Below are 18,449 nucleotides of genomic sequence, written 5' to 3'. Positions count from 1 at the left end.
TAGCTCACCATGGCAAACTCGCCACAAGACAGTTCGCTGTGGGACAAGAGTTACATTAAAATCAAAGAAATGGTGGAACAGAATTGTTAAAGAATGGATGCAAAAGGAGGGACAGAATGAAATGTAAATGATTTTTTTAAATTTTAAATGATTGAATTGTTAAATTGTCCGATGGCAAGTTGGCCATGGCAAGTTGTCCCATTCCATGGTATGGCTGGCCACAGATTTAGGGGATCAACATTACTGTGATTAAAAGGTAAGCAGTGTCTGGTCCAGTTATTAAACATGGTTTAGGAATTATCTATAATATGCTTTATTTCACTCAGAAAAGAATGTCTCCATGCAGGCATAATCACATGCACCCTTCATTTCATATGTTTTTTTATCCATATTCATGAAAGTGTGGTGAGAGTGAAAGCATACTTGCACTTATTGCAATAATCTTGATAACTTTGCAGTTTGAAAAGGCAAACTATCTGACTCTTTTCTGCTTACTACAGACATAACTTCTAAATGTTTTAAAATATGCACTTCCAAATTTTCCTGTTGTAAAGTGCCAGGTAATTCCCAGTACTAATCCTAGGAATTAGTAAGTATGAATTGCCTGCATTTTCCCAAATGGAGGTGGAATGTGCTTATAGGTTTGCTAGGATCTATCATTTCAATGGATTCTAATAACTGTAATGAAAGGTGTTACTTTCCTTGATTTTTTTTTCTTTGCTTGGGCTAAAGGCAAGATGTAAACAAATTGGTTAACAAAATCAACTGCACCTAGATAGGGATAATTTTTTTTTTAAAAAAAAGCCCTATAAAAGTGCTCTGGAATTGCCCTTTATGGCAATGCATTTCTAAATATATCACTAACCTCATAAAAATGCACTACATGGATTACCTCATATTTTAGATTTGAACACAAACTGCAAATTATCAGAATGAATTAACAGTTGAACAGGAATGGAGAGAACCTGGGGCAGGGACCACCAAAATTGCTCTAATACATCATATTCCATTTCTGAATGGCACAAGGGCATTGTGTCTTGACCTTTACAAAGTGCTGGAAGACAAGTTGAGATGTATGAGAGGCAGCCACAAGGTGCCTTTTCTTGGCTTCTTCTTTTTAGCCCACCTCAAAAGGTCTGGGAGGGGGGGAGGTAGGTAACGGGTAAGCTGTCTGGCTTTACATATTCCAGCCAGCATTAGCTCCAATTCATCAACCTTCTGTTGAGGTCAAAGTTCAGAGATTTAGGCTGAACCAACTTTTTCTCTATTTTGGCTATATTTCCAGATGACTAATCAGTCCTGATAAGAGTTAAAGATCCATTAATTCCTTATAGCTTACCCATCCAACTCTAGTTAAACAGCAATTTATAGCCATTTTTTTCTTAAACTTGAAATCAAATCAAGCCTAATTTAAGACATATATTCTAGGTATGGGACAAATGTGATGGTTTATTAGGACTGCTTTTCAAACAAATTCACGAAATTTGCTCTGATCAGAATGACAATATAGATGGGGCATGAGAGCCATTAGAGTAGTCTAATGGCTAAGGTGCTGGACAAGGAGCAATGAGACCCAAGTTAGGAAAGGAAGCTGACTTTGAGCAAGTGCCTCCATCCTAGCTAGGATGCTGAAAACGATCAGATTATCTTTAAAGGACTGCTTCCCCCCACTTATTATTGATCTTCCAATTTAGGAACACTTTTTTAAACTCCAGGAAGCCAGTTTTGTGTAGTGGTTAAAATACATGGGTAGAAACTGGGAAATTGTGAGTTCTAATCTAGCTAGGTGATTTTGGAGCAGTCATTTTTTTTCTCAGCCCTTGGAAGGAAGCAATGGGAAATCATTTCTGGAAAACCTTGCCAAGAAAATTGCATGTATTTGTCCATGCAATCTGTGAGAATCAGACCCAACTGAATGTGAGAAAAAGAAATCTTCTAAGGAAACCTATAGTCTTGAAAATCACAGTGACAGGAATTGCTACGCAGACAGAATCTAATGTACGTTCTTTGATTTTTTTTATTTTCAACTACCGTATATGCAGCTTAATACAAAATTCAACATAATGACATCAGTGAATTTTATCCCATTCAAATAACTTGTTGGTAAAATGTTTTAGTAAGATAAGAAATGGAATTTATCTCAGTGGTAAGCACAAAACGGATCTCTTGAGGCTCAGTTATCACTTGTGATAAACTATTGTTTATGCTCACTCAGCCAGTTTCAGACCATAAAATGGTGTTTGTATCCAGATCAATTTGATTTTACAGAATTAGTCTGAGAGGCACCATACCTAATGCTTCACCAAAATGTGGATGTATCTGCTTGCATTACATTTGGTTCAACTACTTATTTTGTTAGTCTACTCAAGAAAGCAATCTTTCCCCCTTTCTTATGAAAAACCAATCTTTACAATAAACCCATGTTGTTTGGTGTTCCTGATTCAATTTTTCTGATTTAAACTGAGGTAGAGCGCAGCCTGCACCAAAAAAAGAACCATGCCAATTCTGCGTAGATAAAAGCCACATGCTGTATCTGAATCAAAATTGGGATCAAACTATCTATAATTCTTTGTGATCATGTTTTCTCTGTGGTGAAAAATACTTCATGTTCCTGTGATCATCAGGCCCTTTCTGTGAAAATGTATCCTTGCTCATATACAGATCCAATATTTGCTTTTATATTTACATTTATTAGCATTTGCTAAAAGAATGAACAAGAGAAACTTCCACCAAATCAAACTGGAAACAGAAATATTTGCAGCAGGTTTTTTTGCAACTGTATAAGTTTTTGCAACCGTTGAAATGTTCTTGCCGCAATTTCTAATTAGGCATAAAAAGGGACTATCTGAGTGAATCTATGTTTTGATACCACTTGGGAAGCAATATTCCCTAAAAGTGCCTCCACTAAAATCCCATTTACAATTAAAATATATGTGCATCATTTTTCTTTTGCATCTGCTTGTTTTAATGTGCAGCCTTTTGTTTGCTCTTAGTAATAATGATCACCTTTGGATTTAAATCTGCATTTTTGTTTTCCTTTTTATAGTCTGTTCTTGCATTAATAGTTTGAACTTAATTTTTCCCTTCTTCTGCACAATAGCTGCCCTGTGGGTTCAAAGAAATATTTTATAAAGTATTTTATATAAATTTTGTAGAACTCTATATTAGTATTATCTTTTCCAGAACTTTCTTGACGGTTCAGATCATGAGTGATTCTTCCTCCGCCTTCAAGAAAAAGGAAAACAAATAATAAGTAGCCTCTTTCTATCTGGGATAGTTGTCCTTTTGTACTGAACATACACTTCAGGAAGAGAAGAACATGGAGTTCTGAGGGAAGCAGGGTGCAGTCATACAGCCAGTCAGATCAGCCCAATCAACTCCTGTAATCAACGGGGTGACAGATGTTGCATCCAGATCACCCATGCTCAGCATTATGTGTTACAAGACTTTCAATTTCCATTAAATTTCTGAACATTGCCTCTTGTTTCCAGCAATAACACCTAGACTTATATGCTGCTACATATTGCTTTACAGAATTCTCTGAGCAGTTTACAATGTCAGCATATTGTCCCCAACAATTTGGGTCTTGATGATACCAACTTCGGAAGGATGGAAAGCTGAGTCAACCTTGAGCCGCATCAGGATTAAACTCCAGACTGTGGGCAGAGTAAGCCTGCAATGCTACATTCTAACCACTGTGCTACTAGAATTCTATTAAGGTTAGGCTAATTATCTGGGAGTATTGAATTCAACTGAGTGTGACAAGACTTAAAAATCTTAATCTTGTCTTGTTAATAATAAAGTCTTGTAACCTAAACAAATTGTCCACAGAGAAAATTATTAGTGATTTCTTTATCATAAAAGTAGATATTCAGTAACGAAGCAAGAAGGGAAATGCTTTTTCCCTATATTTATCCTAAGCATTCAGCCTAAGGCTGCTTAATATTACATAAATTCATAAATATCCACACTAACCAGGTTCTCCTCTATGAAAATCTTCCAGAAGGAAAATAGGTAAGATGTGCACAAACATAGTGCAACAATTCAGAATGACAGAAGGAAGAAACAGACCAGCTATGCAACATCTTCCAGCAAAAGATCGCACTTTTATCAAAAAGTGCCTGATCTCACAACCTGTTACAGCACAACTAATACAACCTATGAAAAAAATTAACACTCCTGTGCATCAAAAACATCTCAGAAACAACCAATATGGCACCATTGTAGCACAGAAATCAACTAAAGCTCTCCAAAATATCTTATACAAGCAAAAGACCCAGTAGCCCAATAAATAAAATCAGGACTAATCTAGCACAAACAACTCAAAGAATGTTATAACATGGAGCACATCCATGACCACCAAATTGCTGTCAGAAGACATGATGAAAACTCCTTAATCTCACAACACATGGGCAGACTCAACCTCAGTTTTAACTGGGAAATTATTAGCATCTTAGACCAAGCCAAATACAAAAATGCTAGGAATTCATCGAAGCTTGGCATTCAGACAAATCAGCCATCATCAGACAAATCAACATATTTACATATCATCCAAAGGAGAGATTAAAAACCAAGGAAGGAAACAAAATGACTTCAACATATCCCTTCTAGCAGCCAACATTCAAAGAAGCAGGGATAAGGACTAGACAAAAACCCAAGCAGAAAACAATACTATAATTAAGGAAATACCAAAGAGAAAAACCACACTCCCACCAAAACTGGCGGGACCAACTACTGCACATAATCAGCCAACAAATCCCACACTTTCTCGCACTGATGATTTTACCTGGCTGGGTAATGAAACAGATCATCACCAAGAACACATTATATAATATCTTCAAAATAGTTCATTTCTGTATATATCGCAGAATAGACCATAGATATATATCCCCTATATATATATATCTATGCAGGGACACGGTGGCTTAGTGGGTAAGACGCTGAGCTTGTCAATTGAAAGGTCAGCAGTTCAGCAGTTTGAATACCTAGTGCCGCGTAACGGGGTGAGCTCCTGTTACTTGTCCCAGCTTCTGCCAACCTAGTGTTTGAAAGCACGTAAAAAATGCAAGTAGAAAAATAGGGACCACCTTTGGTGGGAAGGTAACAGCATTCCGTGCATCTTTGGCGTTGAGTCATTTATTTTATTTATTTATTTTATTTATTTAATCATATTTATATACCGCCCTATCTCCCGAGGGACTCAGGGCGGTTTACAGGCACTAAAAACAGATAAATACAATATAAATACAATATAAAAACAATTAAAAAACTTATTCTAAAGCCCATTAATTAAAAAGTATAAAAATAAAACCCAATTTAAAACCCATAAATTTAAAATCTAACTCAGTCCTGCACAATTAAATAAGTATGTTTTAAGCCCGCGGCGGAAGGTCCGAAGGTCCGAAAGCTGACGAAGTCCGGGGGGTAGATCGTTCCAGAGGGTGGGAGCCCCCACAGAGAAGGCCCTTCCCCTGGGCGTCGCCAGACGACATTGCCTCGCTGACGGCACCCTGAGGAGACCCTCTCTGTGAGAGCGCATGGGTCGGTGAGAGGTATTCGGTAGCAGTAGGCGGTCCCGTAAATAACCCGGCCCAATGCCATGGAGCGCTTTAAAGGTGGTCACCAAAACCTTGAAGCGCACCCGGAAGGCCACAGGTAGCCAGTGCAGTCTGCGCAGGATGGGTGTTATGCGGGAGCCACGAGGGGCTCCATCTATCACCCGCGCAGCTGCATTCTGGACTAACTGCAGCCTCCGGATGCCCTTCAAGGGGGGCCCCATGTAGAGAATGCCGGCCACATGACCAGGGAGACGTCTTCTGAAAGCACTGGCTCTTCGGCTTTGAAACAGAGATGAGCACCGCCCCCTAGAGTTGGGAATGACTAGCACGTATGTGTGAGGGGAACCTTTACCTTTATATATATCTATGGTCTGTGTAAGGTCTGATCCTTCCAGTGAAGGTTATATCATCCATTCAAAAATTTATATTAGGCAAGTGGCATGAATCTGAAATTCTGGGCATCTGGTTCTTTTGAATCTTGCAAGTTCTTTTTTTTAATCCTTGGTCTTTTGTTAGACCATATATAATTCATTACCTGTCTATGCCAGTTGCTTAATACCTTATTCTTAATAGAAACTGCAGCGATTTGAAATTGAAAATTTAGTCTCCATAAAATATTCATTTTAACTGATGCATTTCTTCCTAACAAAGATAAATTTAATTTCTTCCATCTAGAAATGCTGTTATATGTTTGCATATTAATAAATAATTGTTCCTAAATCCTGATTTCACTTGCAATTATATATCTTACCTTTAGTGGGCATTTGAACTATTCTGTTGTGTCTTCATGAGATCTCATATAGTACTAAACATGGCAGTTTGTTGTGTGCATTTTCATTCTATCACCCCTGACTGAAATACTCTGCATACCAGCTTGCGTGAACTGCTTGCAACACAGTTCATTATAAATAATATTTTTTTTAAAAAATCCAATTAAAGTTCTCCTAAGGTAAAGAAGGATGGAACGCAGTGGCTTAGTGGGTAAGACGTTGAGCAGGCAGTTCAGTGGTTCGAATCCTTAGTGCCGCATGATGGGGTGAACTCCTGTTACTTGTCCCAACTTCTGCCAACCTAGCAGTTCAAAAGCACGTAAAAAATGCAAGTAGAAAAATAAGGACCACCTTTGGTGGGAAGGTAACAGTGTTCCATGCACCTTTGACGTTGAGTCATGCCAGCTACATAACCATGAAGATACCTTCCGACAGTGCTGGCTCTTCAGCTTTGAAATGGAGATTAACACTGCCCCCTAGACTCGGGAACGACTAGCACGTATGTGCGAGGGGAACCTTTACCTTTACCTAAGGTAGAGAAAGGAATATGGGTTATACAATAATGCACTTGTCCACAGACATAAAAAGAGGAGACAAATAGGCATTTATCCTAAATGCTATGAAAGAAGTAACACAAGATGAAACATTTAAATATGTTAGGGATAACTTTGATTTTGTTCCTTTGGAAGTGAATTTAGATTCATGTTGAAAAGATTTTACCAAATGGATGCAGGACCAAGAAAAAAAAATCTATGGATACATGTAAAATAAATAAATAAATAAAGAGCAGAACTTTGTCTGCATAGTTACAGCTACTATCTTGATTTTTTTGACTCACTCATGTCGATAAACATGGTAGACATTCAGAAATCTTTATATTACATCTGAAATCTGAAGAAGACCAAATCTAACTGAAACTGATTCAAAAATCTATGTGATTTTTTTCATGCAGCCTGCTTGACAGATGAGATCTGCTATTACTGGAAATCTGACCTTATAATTTGTCTCTTTTTTGTTCATATGCTTGCTTTGACATTCTCACAAAACCCTTCTAGAGTTTTCTGCTAAAATTAATGTAAAGTGGACACCCTTCAGTTTTTTTTCATTTGCATTTATTTTCTGGAAATAAATCTTATACCTTCCTGTCCTTCTCAATCCTTTTTGGTGAGGAATGAGCTTAATCAAGTCATTCTAGCATAAAATTATTCTATTTGTGAGAAAGCAGCAACTAGTCCTGAAGTAAATCAGCAAGGATTAGCTGAGATAGTTATTGGTTCCACACACCTTGCATATAAGGGAGAAATACTTCTGCTAGGGGAATTGGAAGATAGATAAAAGGACTTCTGCAGTGTCCAGCACAACTCTCTTCCAGGTTTTAACAGCAGTTTTAAATACTGCAGTTGAACATGGAATACGTGAGAGAGTGAAGATACTAAAGAAATCCTCTTCATTTCTAGTGCAAGTTGCCTTATTATTCACATACGTTGCCTTATTATTAACTTTAAGACATTTGTTGTCCAAGGCTACAATTTCTTTATATTACATACAGCAAGGATAAGAACTATAGATTGTAAATTTAGTCATTGGGGCCTTTCTTAACAGTTTCATGCTCTGCCAGCTATTATAGATATTGTACCAAATTTTAATTTAGATATAAATATGTAGAAGAAGGGAGTGAAATATTTGTGCTGTGATGAATAATGACTTACAGACTGCATGACATGATGAGGGCCTCTATTTCAACAAGCAGGCAGTGTTTAGAAAAAGAAGTGTTTAGAAGCAGATTCTATCAGATCCAACACCAAACTGGATTTTATGAAATATATTGTGATTATTCATCATGTATGTTAACAGTTTTCTGCTTCAGTCAACACACATATGCACACGCAGACAGACAGAGAGACACACTCTTACATAGACACACATACATATATCCAGATATAGACACAACCTTTTAGGTAATCTAGAAACTCAGATATTTGCATGCAGGCTACGACCTCAAGCTGTGACGTTCTGGAAGGGTTCCTGATCAATAAGGAATAATATACAGCTTTTATGTTTTTATGTCTTTTTGTGTATCACCCAGAATCACTCTATGAGAGAGATGGACAGTTTTTAAACAGGATATACAAATAAAAATAAACAGCTAATGCCATACAAGCCTAACTAATTTGGATATTATCTGCAACAACGTCTGATTTGCTCTACCTTTTGAGCTAAGGTACTGAAGCTTCTTACGCTTTCTACAATATTTTCTTGACTTGTCTGTTATGGATCCTTCTTCCACTTTCTGTTTATTTAGTGACAAATTTGACATTTAGGAAAATAAAAGTTTTCTTCTAGTCACTTATATCATTACTTTAAATATATATATTTACAATACTTCTATGATTGATGAGACTTATATGAACTATAGATAACAAGATATTTTAAAGATTTATTAAAACATTAGAAAAAAATGATTTGGATTTGAGTTCTAAGATCTAAGTCTTAACTTTTTATTATTAGTATTTGATATCTGATAATATATTGTAACATTTTGTTTCTGCTTTATTTTTTAAAGTGGCTATATTTATTATGATGATGATCTGTTGCACAGCCAGCCAGATCGGATTTGGCATTTTTGTCCACCTATCAAGTTCTTCCCAAGGGCCTGGGATAGGCAGATGTGGATATATAGTGATATTGTCACTGGATGTAAGCTGTTTCCAGTAAAGTAGCCTTTTGCAATTGATGAATGATGGATTTGTCAATGCCAATAATGTTCAAGTGGTGCTCCAGTTATTTTGGGATTGCACTCAAGGTGCCTATTACTATTGGTATTACCTTTGTTTTTTGTTTTTTGGTTTTTTTACCATAGTTATTCTATTTCTATTTGCAGGTCTTTGCATTTTGTTATCTTCTCTAGTTTTTTCTCTTCTATTCTGCTGTCTTCAGGCACAGCCCACAATCACTATCAAGATTTCTTTGTTTTTCTTATTGTTACGTTTGGGGTGTTATGTGGTAGGTGCCTAGTCTGTTTAAAGTACCAGAGCACTTTAGCTTCATCATTTTCTATTACTTTATCTATTTTATGGTCTCACCAGTTCTTGCTTTCAGGCAAATAGTATTTCTTGCAGATCTTCCAATGTACCACTGTTGCTATTTTGCATTGCTGTTGTTTGTAGTCATACAACTGTAAACAAGTATACAACTGACTACAGCAATACAAAGTAGCAACAATGGTGCAGCAGCTGACCTAGTGACCCACTGTTTCTTCAACAGCTAGCAAGGTGGAGCTTGCTATCTATTGCTGTCTTCTCAATTCTGGTTTTGTATGCATTTGTTCTTAAGGTTTGGTTTTGTGCAGCTAGAATTTTCCCCTCCAATTGTCCAATTTCTCCAATTGTCCTTCTCTTAGCCATTGCAAGGACCTGTTATTATCTGCTTTCCTTGCTATTTTTTAAAAATGTACTGGCCGTGTAATGCTTTGTGTTCCCATGTCACCTTTCTGCTGTTCATTTGGTCTTTTTTGTAGACCAGTTTGGTCTCGCCAGTACTCAGTAGGCCTTCTGGTGTATTAGCTTTAGTGCATCTTCTTCACTATTGTTCAGATATTTTTCCAATGCCCTTTTTTCTTCTTCAACTGACTAGTATACTTGCAATATTCTATGCCCACATATATTCCTTGGTAAGTAGTGTCGTATCACTGCATGGATGAACCACATGATTCATTGTCATTTTTCTGGTCTTCCTATGCAGAGCCTTTAGTTTTATTTATTTTTTATTTATTTTATTTATTTTGTCACAACATCATATAAAAAGATTATATAGTATATAAACATACATATGAGTAAATATTAGGAGGCATAAGCATATATATATGAAAAAGAAAAGAAAAACAATAGTTCTGCTTGAATCCAGTCCACTATTCCAGCTCTGTATCTAACTAGAATTGCCCAGGTGTTTGATTGCCTTGGTGGTATTTCTTCCACTGAGTTTGGACTTTAAGGTCTTCTTCACTGTCTTGATGTATTCCTTTCTAGCATTTTTTCCTTGATTTAAGGGTGCTTGTTAGTATTAGCTTGAATTATTATTATTATGGCTAGTTGTGCTGTCAGCCAGATGTTTAGACTTGGATTTGGAATTTTTATTCACCTAGCAAGTCGTTCCCAAGGATCTGGGATTGGCAGATATTGTTGTTTGATGATATTAAAGGTATCATCGCAGGATGTAAGCTGTTCCAAGGGAAGGTACCTTTTGTAGTTCGCTGATGATGATTTTGTCAATGCTGATAGTGTTCCATGTATTTTGGGATTGCACTCAATATGTCTATTATTACTATCTTTGCTTTATTTTGCCGTAGTTATTCTATTTGCAGATATTTGTATTTGTATTTTCTGATTTTTCTCCAGTTTTCTGTTCTATTTTTCAGTCTTCAGCTACTGCTACGTCCACTATCCAGATTTCCCCCCCCTTCTTATCAACATTTGTTACAACTAGGGTGTTATGTGGCAGGTGCTTGTCTCTTTTTTATTATTATTCCAATCAGTAGTTTCAATGAAGTAATATTTTAATGTAAATTATCTCTAAACTGCATACAAACTATAACTACTATAGTTTTAACCACTATCTTATTTACCTATTTTGGGGTGATCAATGATGAGAGAGATTCATTTATCATAAGTATTGTATCTTATTTGGCCCCTTTTAGGGTTATATCCTTCCTTCTTCCTAGAGTTCAGGGAATGAATATATGCCGTGTTTCCCTGAAAGTAAGACTGTGTCTTATATTTTTTTGAACCTTGAAATAAGTGCTTGGACTTATTTATTGCCATGTGCTCAAAAGCCCAACTGGGCTTATTATCAGGGGATGCCTTATTTTGGGGGGAAAAGTATATACTGTATGTGTGCATGTGCGTGTGCGTGTGTGTGTGTGTGTGTGTGTGTTTATAAACACACACACACACACATATACACATATATATTGCATACACACACACACACACACACAAACACACACACATATTTTTTTTTCCTCACACATCCCTGGATTATAGGATGGTCTGAAGATAGTCCTTAGTCCAATGAACCTCCATGATTAAAGTAGTCTTGATGTTATGCCCTTTTTAATTCCCTTTTCAGCATTTTAATAATTATTACACACAGGTTCTCTTTGTCTGCATTCTACTACAACATAATGATGAAATAGATGGAATGTACCACCACCATAAAAAAAAATTAATACAAGGGCAAATGGAGGCAAAAGAACTACAATTTTGCCTCATTGCTTTTTATAAACTCATATCTATCTGTGAGTGCAAAGATGAAAGTGTGTTGAATAAAGCCAGAAAATATACACTGAAATTAAATCCTCATAAATTCCATATTGATTTTAACATCATTTGTAACAGAACCAATTTACAGCTTATTTTGGAAAAAGTTAAGAGATGGCTCAAGTGAACAGCAGTAATAACTCCTGGCATCAATTTAAAACTAGCATATAAATTTAGAATTTGTTGGATTAGCCACTAAATGGACTGATAGTTGTATGGGTGAATAAAATGCTGCTTTGCAGGGGTGGCAGTGTTTTTAATCTACAAACATTAGCAATACAAGGACAAATCAATTTTTTACAAAACAGCCCTTAAAAGATGTTAGCATGCAGCAGACTTCTTTAGATAGCCACTGCTACAGGAACTAATTTTCTCACTATTTATTGAGCACTTTGATGATGAATGTAGCTAGCTGATATTTAACAAAGGAAATCCTCAGCCTGCTTCATTTCATAAGTTTACTGCTGTGAAAAGTAACTGTGAACATTTGAAGATGGTAGCATTTGAGCTGCGAGTCTTCCTGGCGCTGCCCAATCAGAGGAGGTGTTTGAATGGCCACCTCTGAATCAGGGCCTACAGGAACCTATTCTCTGAAGTAATTTAATTAAATTGGGAAAGAAAATTCAGCAGGCAGGCACTTTGGTGACTATTACCTATTTCTAGAGAAGTGGTTGGCATTCAACCTTTTATGTCACTGCCAGCCCTTTTATGGCATTTACCAGAGTCCCCTTCAACTTTACAATGTATTTTCTTCTGAAAATTGGCAACATGGTTTCCTGTCTTTTGAAAACAGAAACATTCCCAGATGTTTTAAAGCCTTAACCCCCCCTTTTTTTAAAAAAAAAACCCAAAAAACTATAAAATCTGAACTACTAAAAAAAGAACTAGAAAAAAAAGCATGCCAATGTTGTAGTTCTACCTTCTATTTCAGTCACTAAATCTAAAAGACTCCAAGAATGGGAGAATGTCTAATCCTATTCCAGACCAACCCTGTCTTCCTTATGTCCCATACATGCTCATGTTTTCTTAATAAGAGCTTCATTCTTTTTTTTTTTTAAAGGCAGGCCTACAGTGAGTTATGTCACTTTGTGATTAGCTAATGGGGATGTAGTCCAAGGTTATATACAATAGCCACCCATGTTCACAGATGCTCTAGGGAATTAATATCCTTTGTCTCTGCAAGAGTGGACTGACCACTACAAGGTCTGGGAAAAAGTAGAAAAGTAATAGTTTTTTCTTTGACTTTCATTGTTATACACAGAGAACTTGGCTTCTTTGTTACTCAACCTAAAAATCTTCTTGTCTCATGCCTATAATGCTCATTTCTCCCATTTTCTCTTTTTCTTTTTTTCTTTAGGGTAATTTCTGTGCTATCACTTTTTATCTGAATTTTGGAATCCAATTAGTTTCCTCAGTATGCCAGTAGTATTGCAATACTACTAACTTGCCTAGCGTTGCTGCCCTAATGTTCCCTTTGATTGTATCCAATTTGTATGGTTATTTCATGCTTATACATATATATACTGTTGTGTTTGACAAATAAATAAATAAATAAATATAACTGCGGTAACAATTTACTCAAGTAATTCCTACATATTTTTATATATAAAAATCCATTTTGAGAATGAGTCATGTAAAGCTAATATAATGATATGTAAGTCAGATGTATGCTTTCATGAGAAGGAATGAAGCGCAAGAGTTTAGGGTTTTAAAAGTAGTAAGAATTCCTATGAAGCACTTTCCTGGATCTTTGTGAATAGCACAAATGAGGGTAGATGAACTGATCAATTCCAGGGTCTCATGTTTTTCCATTCATAAATTCAGTTCATCTCATTTGTCTACCAAAAAAGGAATATACTTTTATTCTCTTCTAAATAGACAAAGTTTTATTTCCATTTTTTGGCAGAGGGTTAGGGTTAAGGTTTAGTTTACACAAATATGTTTTAATATGGATTTTTACATTGATTTTATGAATATATGATTTTCAATGCTATTTTCTTTATTTGTACATCATTTTGTGATTGTGAAAATACATTGCAAAAGAAGCAGTATGAATTTCAAGCAAATTGAGAGTTATATTTATATAGCCTTTATATTAGTTGTAAAATACAAAGTTAATTGAATTTATAACCACATGAGAAATACAGGCATTTCTCCCTTTCTCTGTTTCTGTAGGACCAAGCAGATCCAAGCTGTTCTTTTTTTCCTCCAACACTATATTTGTTTTCAAAATACATCCTGCACTAAATCTAATGTTCGTCCATTACAACAGTCACTCATTTCTGAGCTTCTATGTCCAATGATTCATTTAGATTTGAAGTCTACCACCTAACTGTAAATTTGCTCATTTGTTATAGGTTCAAGATAGACTGTTATATCGATTTATTTTTCTTCCTCATGTTTTCCTGCAAGTGGAGGGTTCACTTTTTTTAGATCCACCAAGTGTTGATCATGGGGGATGACAGAAATTGACACCGGTTTGTCACATCATGGTGACTGGCCAAAGTCATTTAGAACTCACAGACTAGTTTCTAGTCTGGTGCCTGAACCACTAGATCACACTGACTCTCTAGACTGAATTATAGATATGTTCAAGAAAATGATACACTTCCTGAATTACTCATATTTTTTAATCACAGACATTTCTATCATCATTTTAGCCATTGTCTATTCCCTGCAAGATGGCCTTTTCTGCATGTTTCCAACCAATATAGTCCTGATTTTTCTTTTGCCAATTGGGTCTGCAATACTTGCTGATGTTGGTGATCCATCTTGTTTTAGGTCTCTTTTGTGGATGCTTTTTATCCAGTGGGATCCATTCTATGACTGTCTTGGCCCACCTGCCATCAGTTCTTCTTGCTATGTGACCAGCCATTTCCACTTCAATTCTTTTCCTCTCTTGATGATATCATATACTTTTGTTTGTTCTCTAATCTGTGTGCAGGTTTTGTTTTGTAATACCACACATGTATCTTTCTATGGCTCTTTTGCACCACTCATAGCTTTTGTATCGATTGTGAGGTTAGTGTCCATTTTTCACCAGCATTTAATTTCAACTTTTAAACAATTAGGAACTAAGCGATGTTTCTTCCTATCTTCAAATTCTAGAAATTACCCTATAATCCCCTCCAATGACCAGTTGAATTCATAGGATCAATAAGGTTTCTCCAAGCTTTGCACTCTGAACATATAGGCTAATATTCTCTCATGGGGAAATCCAGTTTCTACCCTAAAATTAGTAGGGTTTTTCCATGCCAATTTAGAACTGAAATTTGTGTATTTCATAGTTCTAAGTTAAGAGTGAAGTTTTATGTTTCTTCTGAAAAAGCAGAATATACTGGAATCTTGTTAAAACTTTCCTTTTTCTCTTTAATGTATGAAGGAGAGAAATAGGTTACAAGCTATTTGGATGCATAAATGGTTTACCTGCACAGGATTATTTTCACAAGTGTAGATATGTGAATAAGATTTCTGGGCACATACATTTAGAAGAAGTACAGAAGAGGTGCCCCCCCCCCCATAATTCAATGGATGAGATTCAGGTCAGTATATATGAGTATTTTAATTCTCGCTTTGGCCCATGTAAGAAGGACTTGACTTTTCTTAGATAATTTAAAAAACAAAGAAACTCCTAAGCCACTTAGAAAAATGAATGTTTGTAACTGCATTGCCCAAGGCATGCTAAATATGCATATATAAAAAAGGCTCAGAACAGGTTACTGGCGCATTAGATAAAAAGGTGGAACATCATGTCACAGAAGCAGCCAATTTCAACACAATTGCATTAGAGGTTGACTACTGATTCATACATATGCTTTAGGTTGGATTTCAGTTGATGGTAAATCTGATCTGAGATAGGCTCATGCATTCTTCATTAGGGGATGCAAACTTAATGTACTAATTATTCTTGTATTCCACATCAGCGAAAAGGACAAAGCAAGGGAAAGGGGGCCATTCTATACTCTTCTGTTTTTGCTAGTGTGGTTTGGGAGCAGATAAGAAGCCATTTTGTGGAAAGTAGCTGATAACCTTTACATTGAAAAGCAGCTCTTATTCTTCCATTGATAGAGAAAAGATTGCTGAAGTAAATACTAGAGAGAAACGAAGGGAGTTCATATCTTAATTTTTTAAATCTCAGCTAAAACATTTGAATTTTTGCCTGCTTTCCCCTCCTCCAACATGCTTGTTTTGTATTCCTTTCTTTTGTGGCTTAGCCTTAATATAGCTAAAATTGGATACCAATTCTAATTTTACCTGGTCTCTGGTGCATTAGAGGGTGGGTATATGGGTAACGTAACTCTAGGATTCTTCAGAGCAGGAAAAAATATCATCTACTGGACAGTGATAGGAACTGGCTTATTCTGGCACTTGATTGAAGGTAATATTGAGAATTTTGAGTATAACTTTGGCTATTGACAGATTGCAGCAGTGAATATAAAAAGACTTTAAAAAAAGAATTAAACAAAAAGAATCCCTTCCTTGTTCCTTTGATACGGTCTCTACATTTCTCTAAGACATAATGCTTATTTCCAGAGCTGTATATATCTCTAAAAAAAATTAACTGGGTTTCATCTTGGTAAAGGCTTTTTTTAAAGGACAATGTTTTCTTATAGGTTTGGATTACTGCAATGGACTCTACATGGGACTTTCCTTGATGACTGTCTGAAGCCATAACTGATCCAGAATGAGGCAGCCTATTCATTTATGGATGCCCTAGGTTTATCCATGCAAAATATCTGTTGTGTGAGTTACATTTCCAGTTTCCTTCCTGGTTGCAATTGAAGAAGCTGATCATCAAAGGTCTACATGGTACAGGGTCAGGTTATCTACAGGACTACATTTCCCTTTGAACCTGTACCCATCTATGCTCCCTTCCATTAAATATTTCTACTTTATGGGAGTAGAAAACTTGCCTTTTTCATGGCAGCCCCTGTCCTATGGAACACTCTTCCCCCTAAAGTTTGGCAAGTGCTACTCTCCTAGCCTTTAAAAAAATATTGAAGACCTGGCTTTTCCCTAAGGGTTGGGAGAAGATGAATAGCAATAGCACTTAAACTTATATACTACTTCATAGTGCTTTACAGCCCTCTCTAAGTGGTTTACAGAATCAGCATATTGCTCCCAACAATCTGGGTCATCATTTTACCCACTTTGGAAGAATGGAAGGCTGAGTCAACTTTGAGCCTGGTGAGATTCGATCTGCTGAACTGCAGCTAGCAGTCAGCTGAAGTAGCCTGCAGTACTGCACTCTAACCACTGCACCACCTCAGCTCTGAATGAAGTGACTGAAAGTGATGTCTAACTTGTGCCAGGTTTTATTGAAAAAGTTAATATATATATTATGTTGTTTTGTTACTGATAAATAGAGTATACCAGGGTTTCCAACAAGCAAAGCTGGCTGAGGAACTCTGGGAGTTTAAGTCCACAAGTCTTAAAGGGACCAAGGTTGAAGACCCCTGGAGTATACCATAGTTTGGTATAAGATGGGGGCTAAACAAACAAACAAACAAACAAACAAAATGGGATGCAGACAGATGACAATCTGTGTAGCCAGAAATAAACAGAAATGAGTTTGAAGGGTAATACATTCAGACATTACTCATTGGAAAATGGGTCTTGCTCATCAAAATTTACTACTATATCATTAAGTAATGTTTCCTTAGGTTATTCACCCCTCCCACCCAAAAAAAATCTTCCCATGTTTTCATTCTTTGTTAAGGATATGCAAATCTGCCTAGACAGAATTCTTACTACCTTTAGTTCCCTTTCTATAGTCAGCTAGAATTTTAAAACAAATACCCAAATAATGCCTTTATATATAATGTTAATAATGTTTGTTAGGCAAAAATAAGTTATCTCCAGGCAAGATGGGTGGCATCAGTGGTGGGTTTCTACCAGTTCGCCCTGGTTCAGGTGAGCCAGTAGCGGCGATGGTGAGCTGAGAATGAACTGGTTCATTCCGACTGTCAATTGGGCCTTCCTGACCGCCCCTGCGCTATACCTATCTATATTTGTTCATTTTTAGCCCAGCTGATAGGTGTTGCAGAGTGGATTGCCGCACCTCAGCTGTTCTGTAATGCAATGCGCTTGTGCAAAGCGCATGCCTGAAGCAAACCGGTTGTAACACCAGTTGAAACCCACCACTGGGTGGCATACAAATCTAATAAATAAAATAAATAAGCAATGTTCTATTAAGTTCGTGGGCTCCTTCAACCAGCCCCAACTGCTCCTCCTTTCTTTTTTCTTTTTTCTTCTCATTTGCAGTCAGCCCATATCATAGTACAGATTGCCAGCTTCTTCTTAGTCAATTCTCTGTCTTGGATGCCATTTAGCAACTTGTCTCTACTGAATTCAGCACTTATAGCTACACAAGAAGCTTAATCTCCCTGTAAGCTAAGAATGATAGCTAGCTGATCTCTGGTTATGAAAACACAATGGAGGAGGAAAGAGTAATACCCAGACCAATGGATATTCAAGCCACCTACCAATTACGGATTCAGGTAGGCAATAAAATCCTGAAATGAATGTTGTTTGACTTATAGTATCTGTTATGATACGGCTATTGGGTTGACTCCTATTGGACAAACAGCTTTCTTCCCTGCTGCATCCAGTTATGAAAGTAGTTTTGCTGCTATAAGAGTCAGATGAGGAAGGAATAGCAAAAAATGATTTCGCTGTGAAATTCAGATGTACAGACAAAGCAGAACCTGTTGTCTGCAAAATACCAGATTACTACTACAAGTAGGTCTCACTTAATGACTGCCCTGTTTAGCCACCATTCAGAAGTGTGACAGCACAAAACAGTA

At 36.6% G+C, this 18,449-nt stretch overlaps 1 long non-coding RNA gene across 1 annotated transcript in view; it reads left to right on the top strand.

Annotated features, from left to right (window-relative positions):
- The window catches only part of LOC131200042 (uncharacterized), a 32,310-nt gene extending 14,225 nt beyond the window's left edge, over positions 1-18,085 (top strand). The window contains exons 2-3 of the long non-coding RNA XR_009155485.1: positions 16,257-16,386; positions 17,908-18,085. This is a non-coding gene — a long non-coding RNA (uncharacterized LOC131200042). The remainder of the gene's footprint in view (positions 1-16,256; positions 16,387-17,907) is intronic.
- The last annotated feature ends 364 nt before the right edge of the window (positions 18,086-18,449 follow it).

Source organism: Ahaetulla prasina, chromosome 5 (genome assembly GCF_028640845.1).
Source record: "Ahaetulla prasina isolate Xishuangbanna chromosome 5, ASM2864084v1, whole genome shotgun sequence".
NCBI classification, from domain to species: domain Eukaryota; kingdom Metazoa; phylum Chordata; class Lepidosauria; order Squamata; family Colubridae; genus Ahaetulla; species Ahaetulla prasina.
This window is presented reverse-complemented; position numbering and strand designations above follow the sequence as displayed.